General features: G+C 35.2%; 1 protein-coding gene across 3 annotated transcripts in view; it reads left to right on the plus strand.

The window, feature by feature from the left end:
• The window catches only part of LOC143668935 (uncharacterized), a 272166-nt gene that overhangs the window by 206207 nt on the left and 51174 nt on the right, over positions 1-14785 (plus strand). For all 3 annotated transcript variants that reach the window (XR_013168635.1, XM_077143557.1, XM_077143558.1), the window contains exons 4-5: positions 12483-12545; positions 14201-14261. The gene's annotated coding sequence lies outside the window, so the exon portion shown is untranslated. The remainder of the gene's footprint in view (positions 1-12482; positions 12546-14200; positions 14262-14785) is intronic.

A 14785-nucleotide genomic window follows, 5' to 3' on the forward strand; every position in this document is an offset into this window, starting at 1 on the left:
CTTTTAAAATATTTAGGTGAATTGTCACTGAGCCAGATGTATTAACATAAAATCAGTATTGTTCACTGGCAGTCATGATATTTAAAACCCATCTGCTTTGCAAGACCACTGATGGAAGCTATATAACTTAAGCCTAAAGAGCCTGAAGGGCATTTAGGATTGTATTAAAGCTCTGTTTCATAACCTTAGAAATAATTATAACTGCTCACTCCAGGTCATATAGGTAATATAGGTCATAGGTAATGATGGGTGTTCTAGTTTACTAACTGCCAGAATGCAACACACCACAGACGGATTGGCTTTTAATAAAAGGGGATTTATTTCATTAGTTCTTCAGAGGAAAGGCAGCTAACTTTCATCTGAGGTTCCTTCTTACATGGGAAGGCACAGAACGATCTCTGCTGGCCTTCTCTCCAGGCCTCTGGGTTCCAACAGCTTTCCCTGGGGTGATTCCTTTCTGCATCTCCAAAGGCCTGGGCTGAGCTGCGAGTCCTGAGATGAAGTATGCTGAGCTGCTTGGATTGTGCTATGTTGAGTCTCTCATTTAAGCACCAGCCAATTAAATCAAACATCGTTCATTACAGCAGGCATGCCTCCTAGCCGACTGCAGATGTAATCAGCAACAGATGAGGTTCACATGCCATTGGCTCATGTCCACAGCAATAGAACTAGGTGCGTTCACCTGGCCAAGTTGACAACTAAATCTAACTACCACAATGGGTGTGCATAAAAGAGTGGAACCCTGTATTACGATAGGTCAGGGGATTTGAGGTATTATCCCTCTTTGGTTGGTTTGAAGCCTTATGTCCAAAAGATCTTAATTTAGCTTTAGACTGGCATTTAGGGTGGACAATATATGCCAGTCCAATTTACAGCTGGGTAACAAAACCATGTAGTTATCTGCTGTTTACAAAGGGGATGTAAAATAGCTCAGACAATAAACAGGAGGAGAATCTAATAATCCACAAGAGTGTGCTATATTTTCCTATTGAAAATTTTCTCTACAGTCACCCTCCTAAAGATAACCTCAAAAATAATCTTCTCTATTATACAATAAAGTGGATTTCATTAGATTTGACCTGATCATTTACATAGATGTAGCAAGAATGGTGATTTACCTTATAGGCCCTTTTGCACTGTCTTTGGGCCCAACACCGTACAAAAGGTAATTACTCTTACAATAAAGCCCCTCTGAATAATAACTCAATTTGGTTAAGCACAAATTTACATTTTTCATCATTTTAAAGATTTAGTAGATATAATGGTAGCTTATTTCATAGTAAATTGAAGAAGAAGATACCCAAGTGGAATAAAATTCCCTTTAGTTTTGTCCTATTTCTTGGGCCTCTTTGGCCCTCAGATATATTGTGGAAAGAGTCATCTGTCCCATCAGCTTTTGCCTACAGGATTTGGTACCTGAGGTTTGGGCCAGCATGTATACAAGCTGATGTAGCTCAGGTAACCCTGGAGCATAGGCACCCAAAAAATTCTAAATTTTTCTATGACTAATTATGCCTCTGAGGTCTGTCTTCAAGCACAGTGAAAGGTGGTATGGTCAGAATACCAGAACCAGTAGAGGGTCTAACCTTAAAGAGCATCTGTCTGGTTTCAACTCTTCCTCATTTTCCAAGTAAAAGGGTAATTGGAAAAGAGGGTTAGTAGATTCAAAGTAATTAGGCAAAGGAAAATAAAGAGAAGGAGCTGAAGGCACAGTTGAGGGTAAATCAATTTGTCTACAGTTCTGGCAGGTTGTCTCAGCTTCTTGTTTCATTGGCTTTTTGCATTCAAGGGCTTAGAACCAACCCCACGTCTAGATTTCTCATGAGCTTTTAATTTCTCATTTGCCTTTTGTAAAGAATCCTTTAATGAAGCTATTTTGGAATCTTGCAATTTCTTAGTAGACTCTGAGTACCAGGTAAAGTAGGCATCCCATTCCACCTGATTAATTCGGTAGCCCGTTTCCTCAAGCGCACCTCTGAGATGAGTAAGCCTATCTAATTAGATAATCCGCATAATGGCCATTACAATTCTGGTTTTCTTTGCTGACATTTTATCACTTTGTTAAATAGACACGGTTTCTAGCCCCAGGGTGCCAGAGGGTGGAGAATCAAAGTTTTTAAGAGCTTGAGAACCAATCTTTTTGTGTCATTTCTTACCTTGTGCACAGCAAAAAGAAACCAGCAGTGGCAAAAAATGAAACTGCACACTGCACCAAAGGCTGGGGACTCAGGCTCCAGATCTGAGCCTTCACATCAACAAAATTGACCCATTTACCTTTGGACTAAAAACTAGTGAGATAGGAGAAGTTGAACAGCCAGAGAGTGGTGCCCTGATCAGAGAGGGACTTACCCACAACCCTTGGAGATGGTGTGTAGAACTGAAAACTCAGAGGGTTCTCTGGCTGCCTCTGCCAGTCTTCCTCGTTGTCTCCCAATTTGTCAGCAGTCACTCTCAGATCCTGAACTTTGCCACCAAAGCTGTCAAAAGAAATATTTTTCATGCAGTCTAGGATCTCACAGCTGTGTTGAGTGATTTATGAGTCAGGCAGCATCCCATTCAGAGAGCAGAAGGGAGCTGAACCACGGGAGTGGGGTAAGTGGAGAAGCAAGCAATGATATGTTCTAATTAGTTGATGTTAAGTTTCCATTTATGTTGGGGCTCCTACAGACTGGGGATCAGAGATACAGTGGTTAGGTGGTATATTCAGTCTGATAAGCTATTTCTTCTGTACTAAAACTGGTTATCACCAGGTATTGCTTCTCTACAGTTCTGTCAGGGTACATTCCACTGTTCTATTTTCTCAAAAAGATCTTGCAGGTCAGTTGGTTTCATGTTCTGGAAAATCCTTTCTTAGAAAGGGATCCTTCCCCATCACACCCAATGTGAGTGGCCATTTTATTTTACTTAACAGATTCCTTGTTTTTGCTATTATGTTTTTTCTACACTTTCTACTTCAATGATATTAACACAATTACTAAAGACATGTTAATTAGAATTAATTAAGATGTTTTTCTTTTACTTTATTTCCAGTCTTTCTTTCTGATCTTGTGTTAGGTATGTCTTATATAAGTAGCGTATAGATAGGCTTTGAGTTTTTAATCTAATCTAGCAGATGGGGTTATTTTATTTATATTTATTCCTATAAATGATGTATTTGGATTTCCACAATTTTATTTTTTCTTTGCTTTTTTCCCCTTCTTTTTCTGTCATTTATTAGTTTGATAAAATTTTCTGTATTCCTTTTTCACCTCTTGTGTAGTTGTCTGAAAGACCTTTTAATTTTAACACATATACTTACCTATAGAATCTAACAAACTCTAAAATTATTCAATAGTTCTAATTACCTCTGTTTTTGTTTTCTAGGCTGCTCCAAGCAAATAGCATGAAATAGATCGGCTTAAATGATGGGAATTTATTAGCTTACAGTTTTAATGCTGTGAAAACATCCAAATCAAGCATCATCACAGCAAAACTTTCCTCCTAAAGCCTGGCTGCCGGTAATCCTTGATGCCTCTTCTATGTGGCAAGGGACATTGTGGTATCTGCTGGTCTCTCCTTCTCTTCCAGGTTTTGTTGCTTTCGGCTTCTTGCCTCTGTGTCTCTTTCTCACATTCTGTATCCATTCCATTTATAAAGGATTCCATTAGTAGGATTGAGACCCATCCTGAATGAGGTGAGTCACACCCTAATTGAATTAACTTCACCAAAAAGTTCTACTTACAATGAGTTCATACCTACAAGAATAGTGTAGGTATTCTATAGAAGGTATAGAATACCTTCTAGGTATTCTAGAAGGTATTCTAGGTTAATGGCTTAACCTTCTAAACCATTTTTAGGTTAGATTTAAAAGCATGTTTTTCTGGGGTACATACAGGTCTTAAGCGCCATAATATCTCATTTATGATTTTTTTTTTACCACAAAGAAAGGGCCATAGCATTTTTGGCTGTCCATTAAACAACCACACATACATGGCCATGTAGAGTTTTTAAAAAATGAAAACCAACAGCAAAAATTATGTTAATTTATTGGTGTGTATTATTAATAAAACTTACAGGCATATTTTATCAGAGATTGTATTCACCTTTGCTTTTTTATATTCTATTTCTTCTTTTGGATTAAACTTTTCTGGAGCATGCTTTAATAATGAGATCTGTGATAGACTTTTTCTATATGTTTACAATGATATATTTTGAGCTCTAATTCTTGAATAAGGTTTACATGTAAGATTCTAAGTTGACAATTATTTCTATCAGCATTTGGACATACAATTCTGCTTCTTTTTCTGGCATTTGTTGCTGATAAGAAGCTGAATTGTCATTTCTTAGTGACATTTCTTTTCTCTCATCACATTATTTAAGATTTCCCTTTTACTTTCTACAGTTTCACTACAATGTTTCTAGGAGTAGAATTATGTTTATCTTTCTTGACACTCTGAAGATACATCTGATCTTAGGACTATTGTGTTTCTTTTATTGTGATAGTTCTTCACAATTCTTCAAAAGTTAGTATTTCTGTTTCTTTGTGCCATAATCCAGGCAATTCCTGATGTACCATTACCATTATTCAATTAATAAATTATTTTTTCATCTGTACACCATCTATCATTTATTTTGTCATTTGAAATGTCTTTAATTTTGAAATCCTCATTGTCTGAAATGCTTTTATTTTCTCATGGATATCTGCTTCTCCTTAGCTGAAAAAAGTCCATCAGTTCTTTTTCTCTTAAGTGGATGCTAATCTTCTCCATAATCCACATCCAAGTCTTTGTCAGACTGTTCATTATTACTCATTCTTTTTGGGTGAATTCATGCCCTGATTATGATTAATTTGTCAGCCTTTATTAGCATTCAGATTCTTTGTGTGCTTTCGTGTTTTGATTTGCAGGCTTATTTATTTATTTTTGGGAGGTGCATGATCCAGGAATCGAACCTGGGTCTCCTGCATGGAAGATGAGCATTCTACCACTGAACCACCTGTACACCCGATTTGCAGGCTTATTTTAAAAGAAGATCGTTTGTTTTGTTTTTGGTTTCCCATCTGTCTCTGTATCTTTGCTCATTCTCTCCTGAGTAGTGATTTTATGGATGCTTCCTTCTCACTTTGACCAGGCCCTCAGACCCAAGTCCAGAACTTGACCTTGTGACATCTCTTTGAGTTCCTCCCAGGGGATGTGTACGGGTGTCAAAGATGCAGGCACTAAAGTAGGAGACAACATGGTTCGGCAGCTGGGCATGGGGTGGTGACTGTGCCCTCCACGCTTCTCTGGCCCACAGCATCACAAAAGACACAGAAAGCTGTTTGTTCAGATTTCTTTCATGGGTGGGGGTGTTTTATCCTAGCCTTTTGCTCAAGCCGTGAGGTATACACAGGGTAAAATAAATATATTTTAAAAACTTTTTAATCTTCCTTTGTTGACCTCTTCCTGACACAGTGAGCTCTAGACCAACTTTACAAATGATCATATTTTGGGTATGTAATATTCAGAAATTTCCTTGCTATGCTTTTTTGGGGGGGAGGGGTGAACTGTTACTGAATTAATGCAGTTAACTATTTGCATTAGTAACACAATAATATGTTTTTAATCTTGATGTCAAAGTGCATGTGCTTACTAAACTCAGAAGATTGGTTGTATTATCTCTACTAGCTAGAAAGCAAATTCCTCTAATCCCTCTTTCTCATGTGTCATTCTGTGATCCAATCAAATTTTGAGGACAAGGTACCCAAAGTACCTATCTCTTTCAGACATGTATACAACTCTAACATCTTAGAACCTCCTACTTTGGTCTTTTATTTATTTATTTATTTTTTACCTTTCATCCTCCTGGATATCCTGGATAAAATGTGTCTGCTTTTACCAAACCACAAACTTCTCTACTAACTTCCAAGTACAGTGTGGTCAGGCCAAGGTGACAACTGTTTTTGAGCTCAGTGTTTTGCATATTAATTACATGAAACCACATTTGGTTTCACAAATTTCACAAAGTACAACAAAAGAAAGGGCAAAGGAGAAATGCGTTATATTTTTAGAGAACTCTCAGAAGTACTTTTGCCTCATTTAGGAAAAAGCATTTTAAAAAATAGTTTGCATTCATAAGTTCTAAGAAGTGCTTTTATGACATTTGTTTGATGTAAAATTGACAAGAGGATGAGTTTTAGGGCCAGGTAACCAGAAATCTCGATGGTGGACCTGGTATTTTTTTTCCTCTTAACATGGGCAGGCACTGGGAGTTGAACCCGGGTCTCCAGCATGGCAGGTGAGAACTCTGCCACTGAGCCATTGTAGCCAGCTCAGATCTGGTGTTTTTGAACCTATTGTTGACTGTTCCATACTAAACCAAATTGACTGTCAATGTGGAGACAGCCAAAATGGCTATATATACTGTGACCACCTCCAAAAGATGCTCTGTTGAGGACAAATATATGGTTCACTGTTCAGGTCATTGTGGTAAAGGTTTCTAAGAAAGATACTCAACACAGAATGGGTAGATATAAAATGTGGCGAGTAATGTTCTTTGAGGCTCATCATGTCAGTGGGTAGATATAAAATGTGAAGAGTAAATGTTCTTTGAGGCTCATTGTGTCAGTGTCTGCTCCTACATTGTGGAGAACAATCTCTAAGGTAAAGGCATAGTTTATAAAAACTGAAGTAGGTTTCCAGAAATAGAACAATATTGACAAAGAGTCTTTGTCCCTGCTATTGCACTTCTGAGTTTCTCACATAAAACAGGAAATTATCTGGTGGCCAGACATTGGAATTGCTTTTAAATCCTACTAGTCTTTCTTAAGCTTAAAAATTACCAATCTACTCTTGAATATTTGATATGCTGACTTTTTGCAATTTTACTTCTATTAAAGTATTAAATAAAACAGTATTTAATTGATCTTCTCTGAATTTAGAAACATATTTTCATAAACATAATGTAAGAAATAAAACATTTCTCTAAACATTATGTTTTAGTTGTTACCCAATGAGGTAAATATTATTTCGAACTCTTTTTTGGAGACATTTTTTAAGTGTAAAAGCCATTAAAATGATTAAACTTTCCTCTTTTCTTCTGGTATTTCTATAGTTACCTTGGACCAGGTGAACAACGATGCTGTTGAATCTAATTACTAAAAAATATATAAAATGCATCATAAACCTGACCAGAAGAAGAAAGTCCTGAAATAATTCTTATACCTCATATAAATCGCTACTCCTCTTTTCTTTTTCACTTCCCTTCCTTTTAAGGAAAAAAAAATAGAACTTTGGAACAAATTGATTTTGTTAGATAGAGCACTGATCGTGACCCTGGCCTGAGGTTAGAGCATAACTTCAAAAACTATAATAACTAAGACAATCATCTAATTTTACTGAAATAAAACTGAAAATATACAACCGACAAGATTGTCCTTGAGACTACATTAGGTGCATTTGTGCTTGTACTTTATTCTCAATGACACAGTAATCTGCTAAAGTTCCCCTCTCGATTTTTCTCTTTGCAATCTGGAAGAACAGATTCACCAGTGATTGTGCTCATTTATAAAAGCATCCAAAACAAAATTGAACCCCAAGGCTGATAAGCTATAAAGATGTTGATCAGATATGAGCAGAATGGACGATGCTTTGGGGCTTGCTCAGCTGAAGATGGCTCTAGAAGACTGATGGCTTTATATATACAATTACAAACACCACAGCTCTATTGGATGAAAGCAAACTTATAAAATATGGTGCTTGTCCTTTATTAAGTAAAGAATGGCATTTTGTAAAATACTTCCTAAGATTTAGTAATTTTAGGAGGTAATTAACTACCCTCCATTCATTGGTGGAAGACATAATCAAACAATCTTATAAAAACTATATATATGTTTAATAGCTCATTCTGAAAGGGATGAAACTTGTCTAGTTTATATAATCATTATCCATGACCAGTAGAAGTCATAATCAATAAGAAATTAGAAATGTGATAGTTCTTTGCAGAGTTCCTCTCCAAAGAGAAGACGGATGTGGGTAAACAACTTGAAACTGTTCTCTTTTTTTTCAATAACAGAAGCATCTAACAATGTAGTTACAGTGAAGTGATGTACCAAAAACAAGATCAATGTCAATTTGAGGTTAATTCACATTTATCAGGGATGATGTAGTCTATGGAACCCAACTTGGATAGATTTGCCCTTGGTCATTACATCATAGATAACCTCTTGTGACTTTTCGGATTCATATATTATACATAAGGTCTTGAATTTGTATTTATGGAAGTCATTTTTGCCAATTTAAAGTTTGTTCATTGACTATATGAATAAATATGAACCCAATTTGAAATTTCATGGATTCTGCAGATTTTGTTTCATTATTTTATTGGTGAAACAATGATAAAAATACATTATTTCTACCTGGTATGGCCACAATTATCTTTCCTTTTCTTAGCTTCACTGTGTTGAATCTTTATGCTCAACTCATCCTAAATCCCCAGAGTTCTCATGATTTGAGATCCCACGATAAATAAACTAACTTGAATCTTTTATTCATGCAGACATATACCTGAATAATAACAATAGCTTCCTCTTATAGTAAGAAGAAAAAAAAAAGCCAAAATCATTCAGGTCTTTGAAACACTGGATCTAGCAAATTTTGCTAGTCTCAAAGAATAACTTGAATTACATGAACAAAATTAGATATATCATAGTCTCTTTCACAAAAGTATTTTTTTTTAATTGAGCAATTGTTTTGGTTTACTAAAGCTGTCAAAATGCAATATACCAGAAAAGGACTGGCTTTTAACAACATGGGATTTATTAGCTTATAGCTTTATGATTTTAAGGCCATGAACATGTCCAAAAAAAAGTGTCAACAGGATGATACCTTCTCTGAAGACTGGTTACCAGTAATCTTGGGCTCCTGTGTCACAAAGAAAGGCACATGGCAACATCTGTTGGTCCTTCTCTCCTGGTTGCCTTCAGCTTCTGGCTTTAGTGGCTTCATCTCTGTTTTCGGTGGGTGTTTTTATCTCTCTCTTTCCTGTGTGTCCTTTACCTTATTTTAAAGGACTGAGGACTGCGGTAAGTCTTACGTTCCACCTTGAATGAGGTGAGTCACGTCTTCTGTTGAAATAACCTAATCAAAAGGCCCAAATAGGTATGCATCCACAGAAATGGATTAAAAAAAACATGATCTTTGCTGGGGTACAAAGCACCTTCAAACTACCACAGAGATGTGGCATGTTTTATTGATATAGAAAGTAAATTCAAGCTAAAATATCAGAATAAAGATGCTGAAGGCTGACTGATTCCTAATATCTTCAGTGTCCCAGGCAGGAATACAAATGGACATCCCTACATACTATGTGTAAATAGTTAAGGCCATAAATCAAACTAACAAACTAATAAACATATGATCTATCTTCTTGCCTTTACAGATATATATTTATATGGGACTGTGAGAAAAGGGCTATATAAGTAAACAATGAAATTTAAAAGTAACCAATATCAGAATTGGTGGGTATTGTGGTTTGCAAGCTGCTGGAATGTGATATAACAGAAATGGAATGGTTTTTTTAAAGGGGAATTTATTAAGTGGCACATTTATAGTTCTAAGACCATGAAAAATGTCTAGTATTAAAGCAAGGCTATACAAATGTCCAATCTAAGACATCCAGGGAAACATACCTTGGCTCAAGAAGGCTGATGACATTCAGGGTTTCTCTCTCACTTGGAAAGGCATATGGCAAACATGGCAACATAAACTGGCTTCCTCTCCAGGCATCTTGCTTCATGAAGCTCCCCTGGGGTCGTATTCCTTCTTCATCTCCAAAGGTCTCTGGCTTTGTGGGCTCTTGTGGGTCTCATGGCTTGCTCTGAAATGTTTCCTCTTTTAAAGGATTCCAATAAACTAATCAAGACCCATCTAGAATGGGTAAGGTCACATCCCCCTCTAATCAAAGGTTAATACCCACAGTTGAGCAAGTCATATCTCCTTGGAGATAATGTAATCACGTTTCCAACCTATAGTACTGAATAGGGAGTAAAAAAAACCCTGCCTCCACGAGATGGATCAGGATTAAAACATGGCTTTTCTAGGGTACATAATCGTTTCAAATTGGTTCAGCAGGTACCTAATTTGGGGAGCTACGTATACAACTCAAACTTTGTATACTTTCAGGTACTATTTAAACAAGCTGCAGTTTTCAGGTCTATGGGAATTTATAATAAATCTGTGGTTTAGATTTGGGGCATGTTGCAGGCAGAATAATGGTCCCCCAAAGATGTCCACCTCCTATTCTATGGAATCGGTAAACAGGTTACTTTGCATAGCAACGAGGAATTAATGTCCCAGAGGGAATTAAATGTGCACATCAGCTGACCTTAAAATAGGGACATTGTCCCAAATTACCTTGATGTAATTATAAGGATTGTTAAAGGTGGAAGAGCAAGACAGATGAGATCAGAGTGAAGTGATATGAGGACTCATGATAGTTGGATTTGAAGATGGAGGGAGGGGTCATGAGCCAACAAATGTGGGCAGCCCCTGGAAGCTGTAAAAGACAAGGAAGTGACTTCTCCCCTAGACTCTCCAGAGCAGATCGCAGCCTTGCCAACACCTTGAAATTAACCCAGGGAGGCCTGTGTCAGGCTTTTGAATTCCAGAACTCGAAGAAAGCTAATCTGTGTTATTTGAAGATGCTAAACGCATGGTAAATTTTTTATAGCAGCAATAGAAAACCAATGCAGTTTATGCTTTGGAAAACTTAGAATGTTACTGAAAGCTCCTTGTTAATTAACACGTGGAATGTTCTATGCCATTGATTAAAGTTTTAAAAAATATAGATGGATTGCACAGAGTCCAAAAATGTTGTTAGCTGCTAGGTGGGGAAAATTGTGTTCCGATGTTGTTATCATAGTATACATATATGCAAATGGCATATGGACATATTATGCATTATTTGCATTGATTATGCCATAGTGAATTTTAACTTAAATCTGAGTCTCAAATTGAGTTCAAAATGTCTTCATAAAGATTGTTCGATGATGCTGTATGAAAATAAAAAATAAAAATACTTCATACATAAATACATGAAAGCAATGGAATTGTCACATCCTTTAGAAAAGTTTATTGAACTTTCTAGATTTGTACAACTTTCTAGAATATGTACTGAATACACCTAGAAGACTTATTCAAATGAGTGTTGTTTTTCAGCTGTGTAACATTATTTCTCCAAAGCATCCAGCTTACTTTTTAAGGAAAGCTTGTCTAGATTTGAGTAACATATAATTCATTTAAATAAGAAACTGTGAGTTTAACTGAAGTCAGAATATAGAAGAAATCCCAGTAGTTTTTAAAGGGCCTCAAATGTACACTGTCCATTCTAAAGGTACAAAAGTTGAGCATGGGTAAAGGAAAGTGGCATGTTTCTGTAATGCTTGTATAAATGCAGATATTCAGACTTCGTCCAGAGTTCTCTGATATTTTTTTTAATTAATAAGAAAAGGAATTTTCACAAACTTGAAACACATGCTTGAGGAAATTTGCATGGAATTTATGATCAATATATACCTTAGTTTAAGAATTAAAAGGTTGCATATACTTAAAATTATTACTCATTTTCCTTGAAAATCTATTATTAAATCATACACATGTATGGGTATGTGTGTGTGTGTATATATATATATATTCAATTAATTAAAAATTATGGAGTTTAAAGGAGGGAAAAGAAGCTAAATATCCAAATAACTTTCAATTTCTTCTTGGCCTGATGTATACTGAAGTTCTAAAACTAGCACAATATGCATCAAAATCACTAGTTAAAGAAATGTAGATAAACATGTAAAACAGTGGAATCAGATGATAATAGAATCTAAATCTTGTTACGACTTTACTCTTAAATTCAGATGTAAAAATTAAGTAATAAATACATTATACTAAACAGACTTAGTTCACCATCAAAAGTATTTCTTAAACTGAATTTTCTTCACATCTGGTGACTGTCCCTTCCCTCCTCCCACCTTTCTTTTTTTCTTTTTTTATCAAGTCTAAGGAAACCTATGGTGAAGTTTTCTAACAGCAAAGTATAATGGGGTTTCTTACACCACTGTACATAGAAGACTGTCTAGTCTATTTTTAAAAGTCTCCAGGGAAGGAGCTTCTACAACTTCCTTGTGAATCTCTCTCTGACTTAGTACCTGGCAATCTTTCCCTCCCAGGGTCCCCAGGCTGGTCTGCCTCCCTTGCTTAAGAATTTATTATAGATCAAATTATTTTAGGGTTCTGAATATATTGTTATATTTAAACGATCCTTTTCCCCAAAGGGGCTCAATTAAAAAAGAATAGGATGTGTGTGTGGTTGAGTGCCAGCTTCCAAAAAAAAAAAAAGAAAAAGGTGTTCAATTAATATCAACTGGTGAGCTTAAGAGAATAAACAGAAAGACTTTCATCTAAAGTGTTTCAAAAGTTTTAGGAGCAATTGGGTCTGAAGTGTGCCTTCTCTCTCCCTCTGATTCTTTCTAGGGTGAAAAAATTATATGCTCTTGCAGACAGCTGATCCTAGTTCATCTGCGAACTAATCCTCAGGTGAGAATATTGACCCAAGTATCTATTTCTTCATCAGAGAGGATAATGATGCTTACCAACCTCTATTTTTATGGTGATTAATTAATATTTGTATTTTCAAGTTTTGATGCTGTTATTATTTCCTAAGATTCTTTTATTGCTCTTTTCCATATAAATTTACATGAAACCAAGGGAGATAATGGTGTTCTGTCCTTGCCATATAATTATGTGATGGCAGGTAGAGAGAGAACAAAATCGATTTTTAAAATCTGCAGTTCTATAATGTTTTATACTGACATTTTTATATTGACATTTTATCTTAGGAGAAAGAAAGCTGCAATACGATTAGAAATATTTTTGCATTTGCATTGCTATCTAATAAAATATTTAGATTTAGGATTAAAATTTCTATGGGATAATCTAATAAAATACAATAAAATAAAATATTTTTGCACTTGCATTGCTATTTAATAAAATATTTAGACTTAGAATTAAAATTTCAATGTGATTATCTTATTTAAACAGTCAAAAGTATTAATTTGTTGCTCATGTTAGCAATTTTATTATTTATTTACCTTGCCTTTTGGGAAAAGGTTATACTCTTTTTGTGTTTAATGGCTGTTTACAATTCAGTTTTACAGCTCAGGAGGATTTAAATTCCATTTTTTTTCCTATTAGAATGAAATTGAGAGTGGATTTTAAGTTGATTTCACTTTTCAAAGTTTTTCTTTCTTCCTGCTGAGATAAAAAAGGTTATCTTTGTTATGAACAAGCTATTTTTGTCCGCTGGCATATTGATAATAAAGTAACCATTACTATACTGATAATGTTTAAGGCCATCTTGTTTTGATGCTTGTCATTTTTTTCAGGATGGGATTTAGAGGGCCGTTTGTCTTAACTCAATTATTGAATGTATTTATGGAGTTCAACGGAAAATGAGAAACTTTAATTGTTGTGCAGTTTGTTTTCCATCTTTTGACACTCTGTCCCCACATCTTCTACCAGAAACAGAATAAATACAATGTACTATGCAAATTTTAAAGCTGCCAAAAAATGTCTATGAAAGATGAACTTATTTTTGCTTTTCTTCTGATTAAGGCACTCTATTACGTTTATTTTAAATGATTTTAAAATGATGACTGTGATTTTTAAATAGTATCCAGATAATTGCTTCTGTTCTCCCTTTCACCTGCCCAGGCAACTCAATTCTAAAGGTGCTTATGTGAGCTAAAGGAACTGTTGCAGGGTTTCCAAGGTTTCCGTCAGTATTTCTGTCTTATCCTGACCCAGGAAGGTGGAGACTGAAAGAGATAGTTGGTGTGTTGCTTCTACCTTTTGCCTCTGGCACATTTTAGAGTAAAAGAGGAGAGTAAGTAAGACTCTGCCACAGCTCAGTATTAAACTGAAGCATGGGGTAGAGTTCACTGTTTACCAAGATATGCACAGTTTAACGGACAGTTCATATTACAGCATACAATGGAAACAAAGTTTCTCATCTTTTATTTTTCTCTGTAAATTTCATTCATTTTGGATCTAGAAGACAAATTTCTGCATCTCATTTTCTTCATCTTTAAGAAAGAATAATGACAGTCTCAGAATTTTTTTTACAATGCTGTATAATTCTTAATGAAATGTGACACTATTCATAGTGTATAATCATTTTCTATGTTTTTCAGTACATGTATCTAGTTTCTTAACAGATTGGAATGGGGGAACAGGAAGAGAGCGACTATGAGAGTAAGATATTTTGTGCTTTATTCTGTTTTGAATAATTTACTTATGTGTTAAGTATATATATATGTGTGTAAGAAATAAACAGAAAGTGAGTTTGTTACTTAAAATAAATAGCTCCAAGTTGAAGTCAGAATTCTTAGAAGATTATTAATTGAACAATAAGAAAAGAGAGTGTTTTATTTTTTCCCACTAGAATGCAATTAAATTTATTCCTAATTTCAGTGATTTGAAGTAAGAAGATTGTTTTCATGGTTTTAAATTTATACCTCAGTTTGTTACTCTGATGTTGTAACTACAATATTAAATTTATTTTATATGTTTACTGATATCATCCCCAAGAAAAAATAATCAACACAGGAAAAGAAAAAAACAAAAACTTGCAGTCTGCTTAACCAAAATAAGTTTTTAAAAACCTTGCTTGCTTATATTAGTTATATAGGGTTTTGTTTGTTTTTTTGGAATATGGACTCAGTACAACATATTCAAACCTGCTTTAGGAAAAAAGTCATGAAGGCATTTTAGTCAAG

The sequence above is a fragment of the Tamandua tetradactyla genome, chromosome 25 (genome assembly GCF_023851605.1).
Source record: "Tamandua tetradactyla isolate mTamTet1 chromosome 25, mTamTet1.pri, whole genome shotgun sequence".
Taxonomy (NCBI): domain Eukaryota; kingdom Metazoa; phylum Chordata; class Mammalia; order Pilosa; family Myrmecophagidae; genus Tamandua; species Tamandua tetradactyla.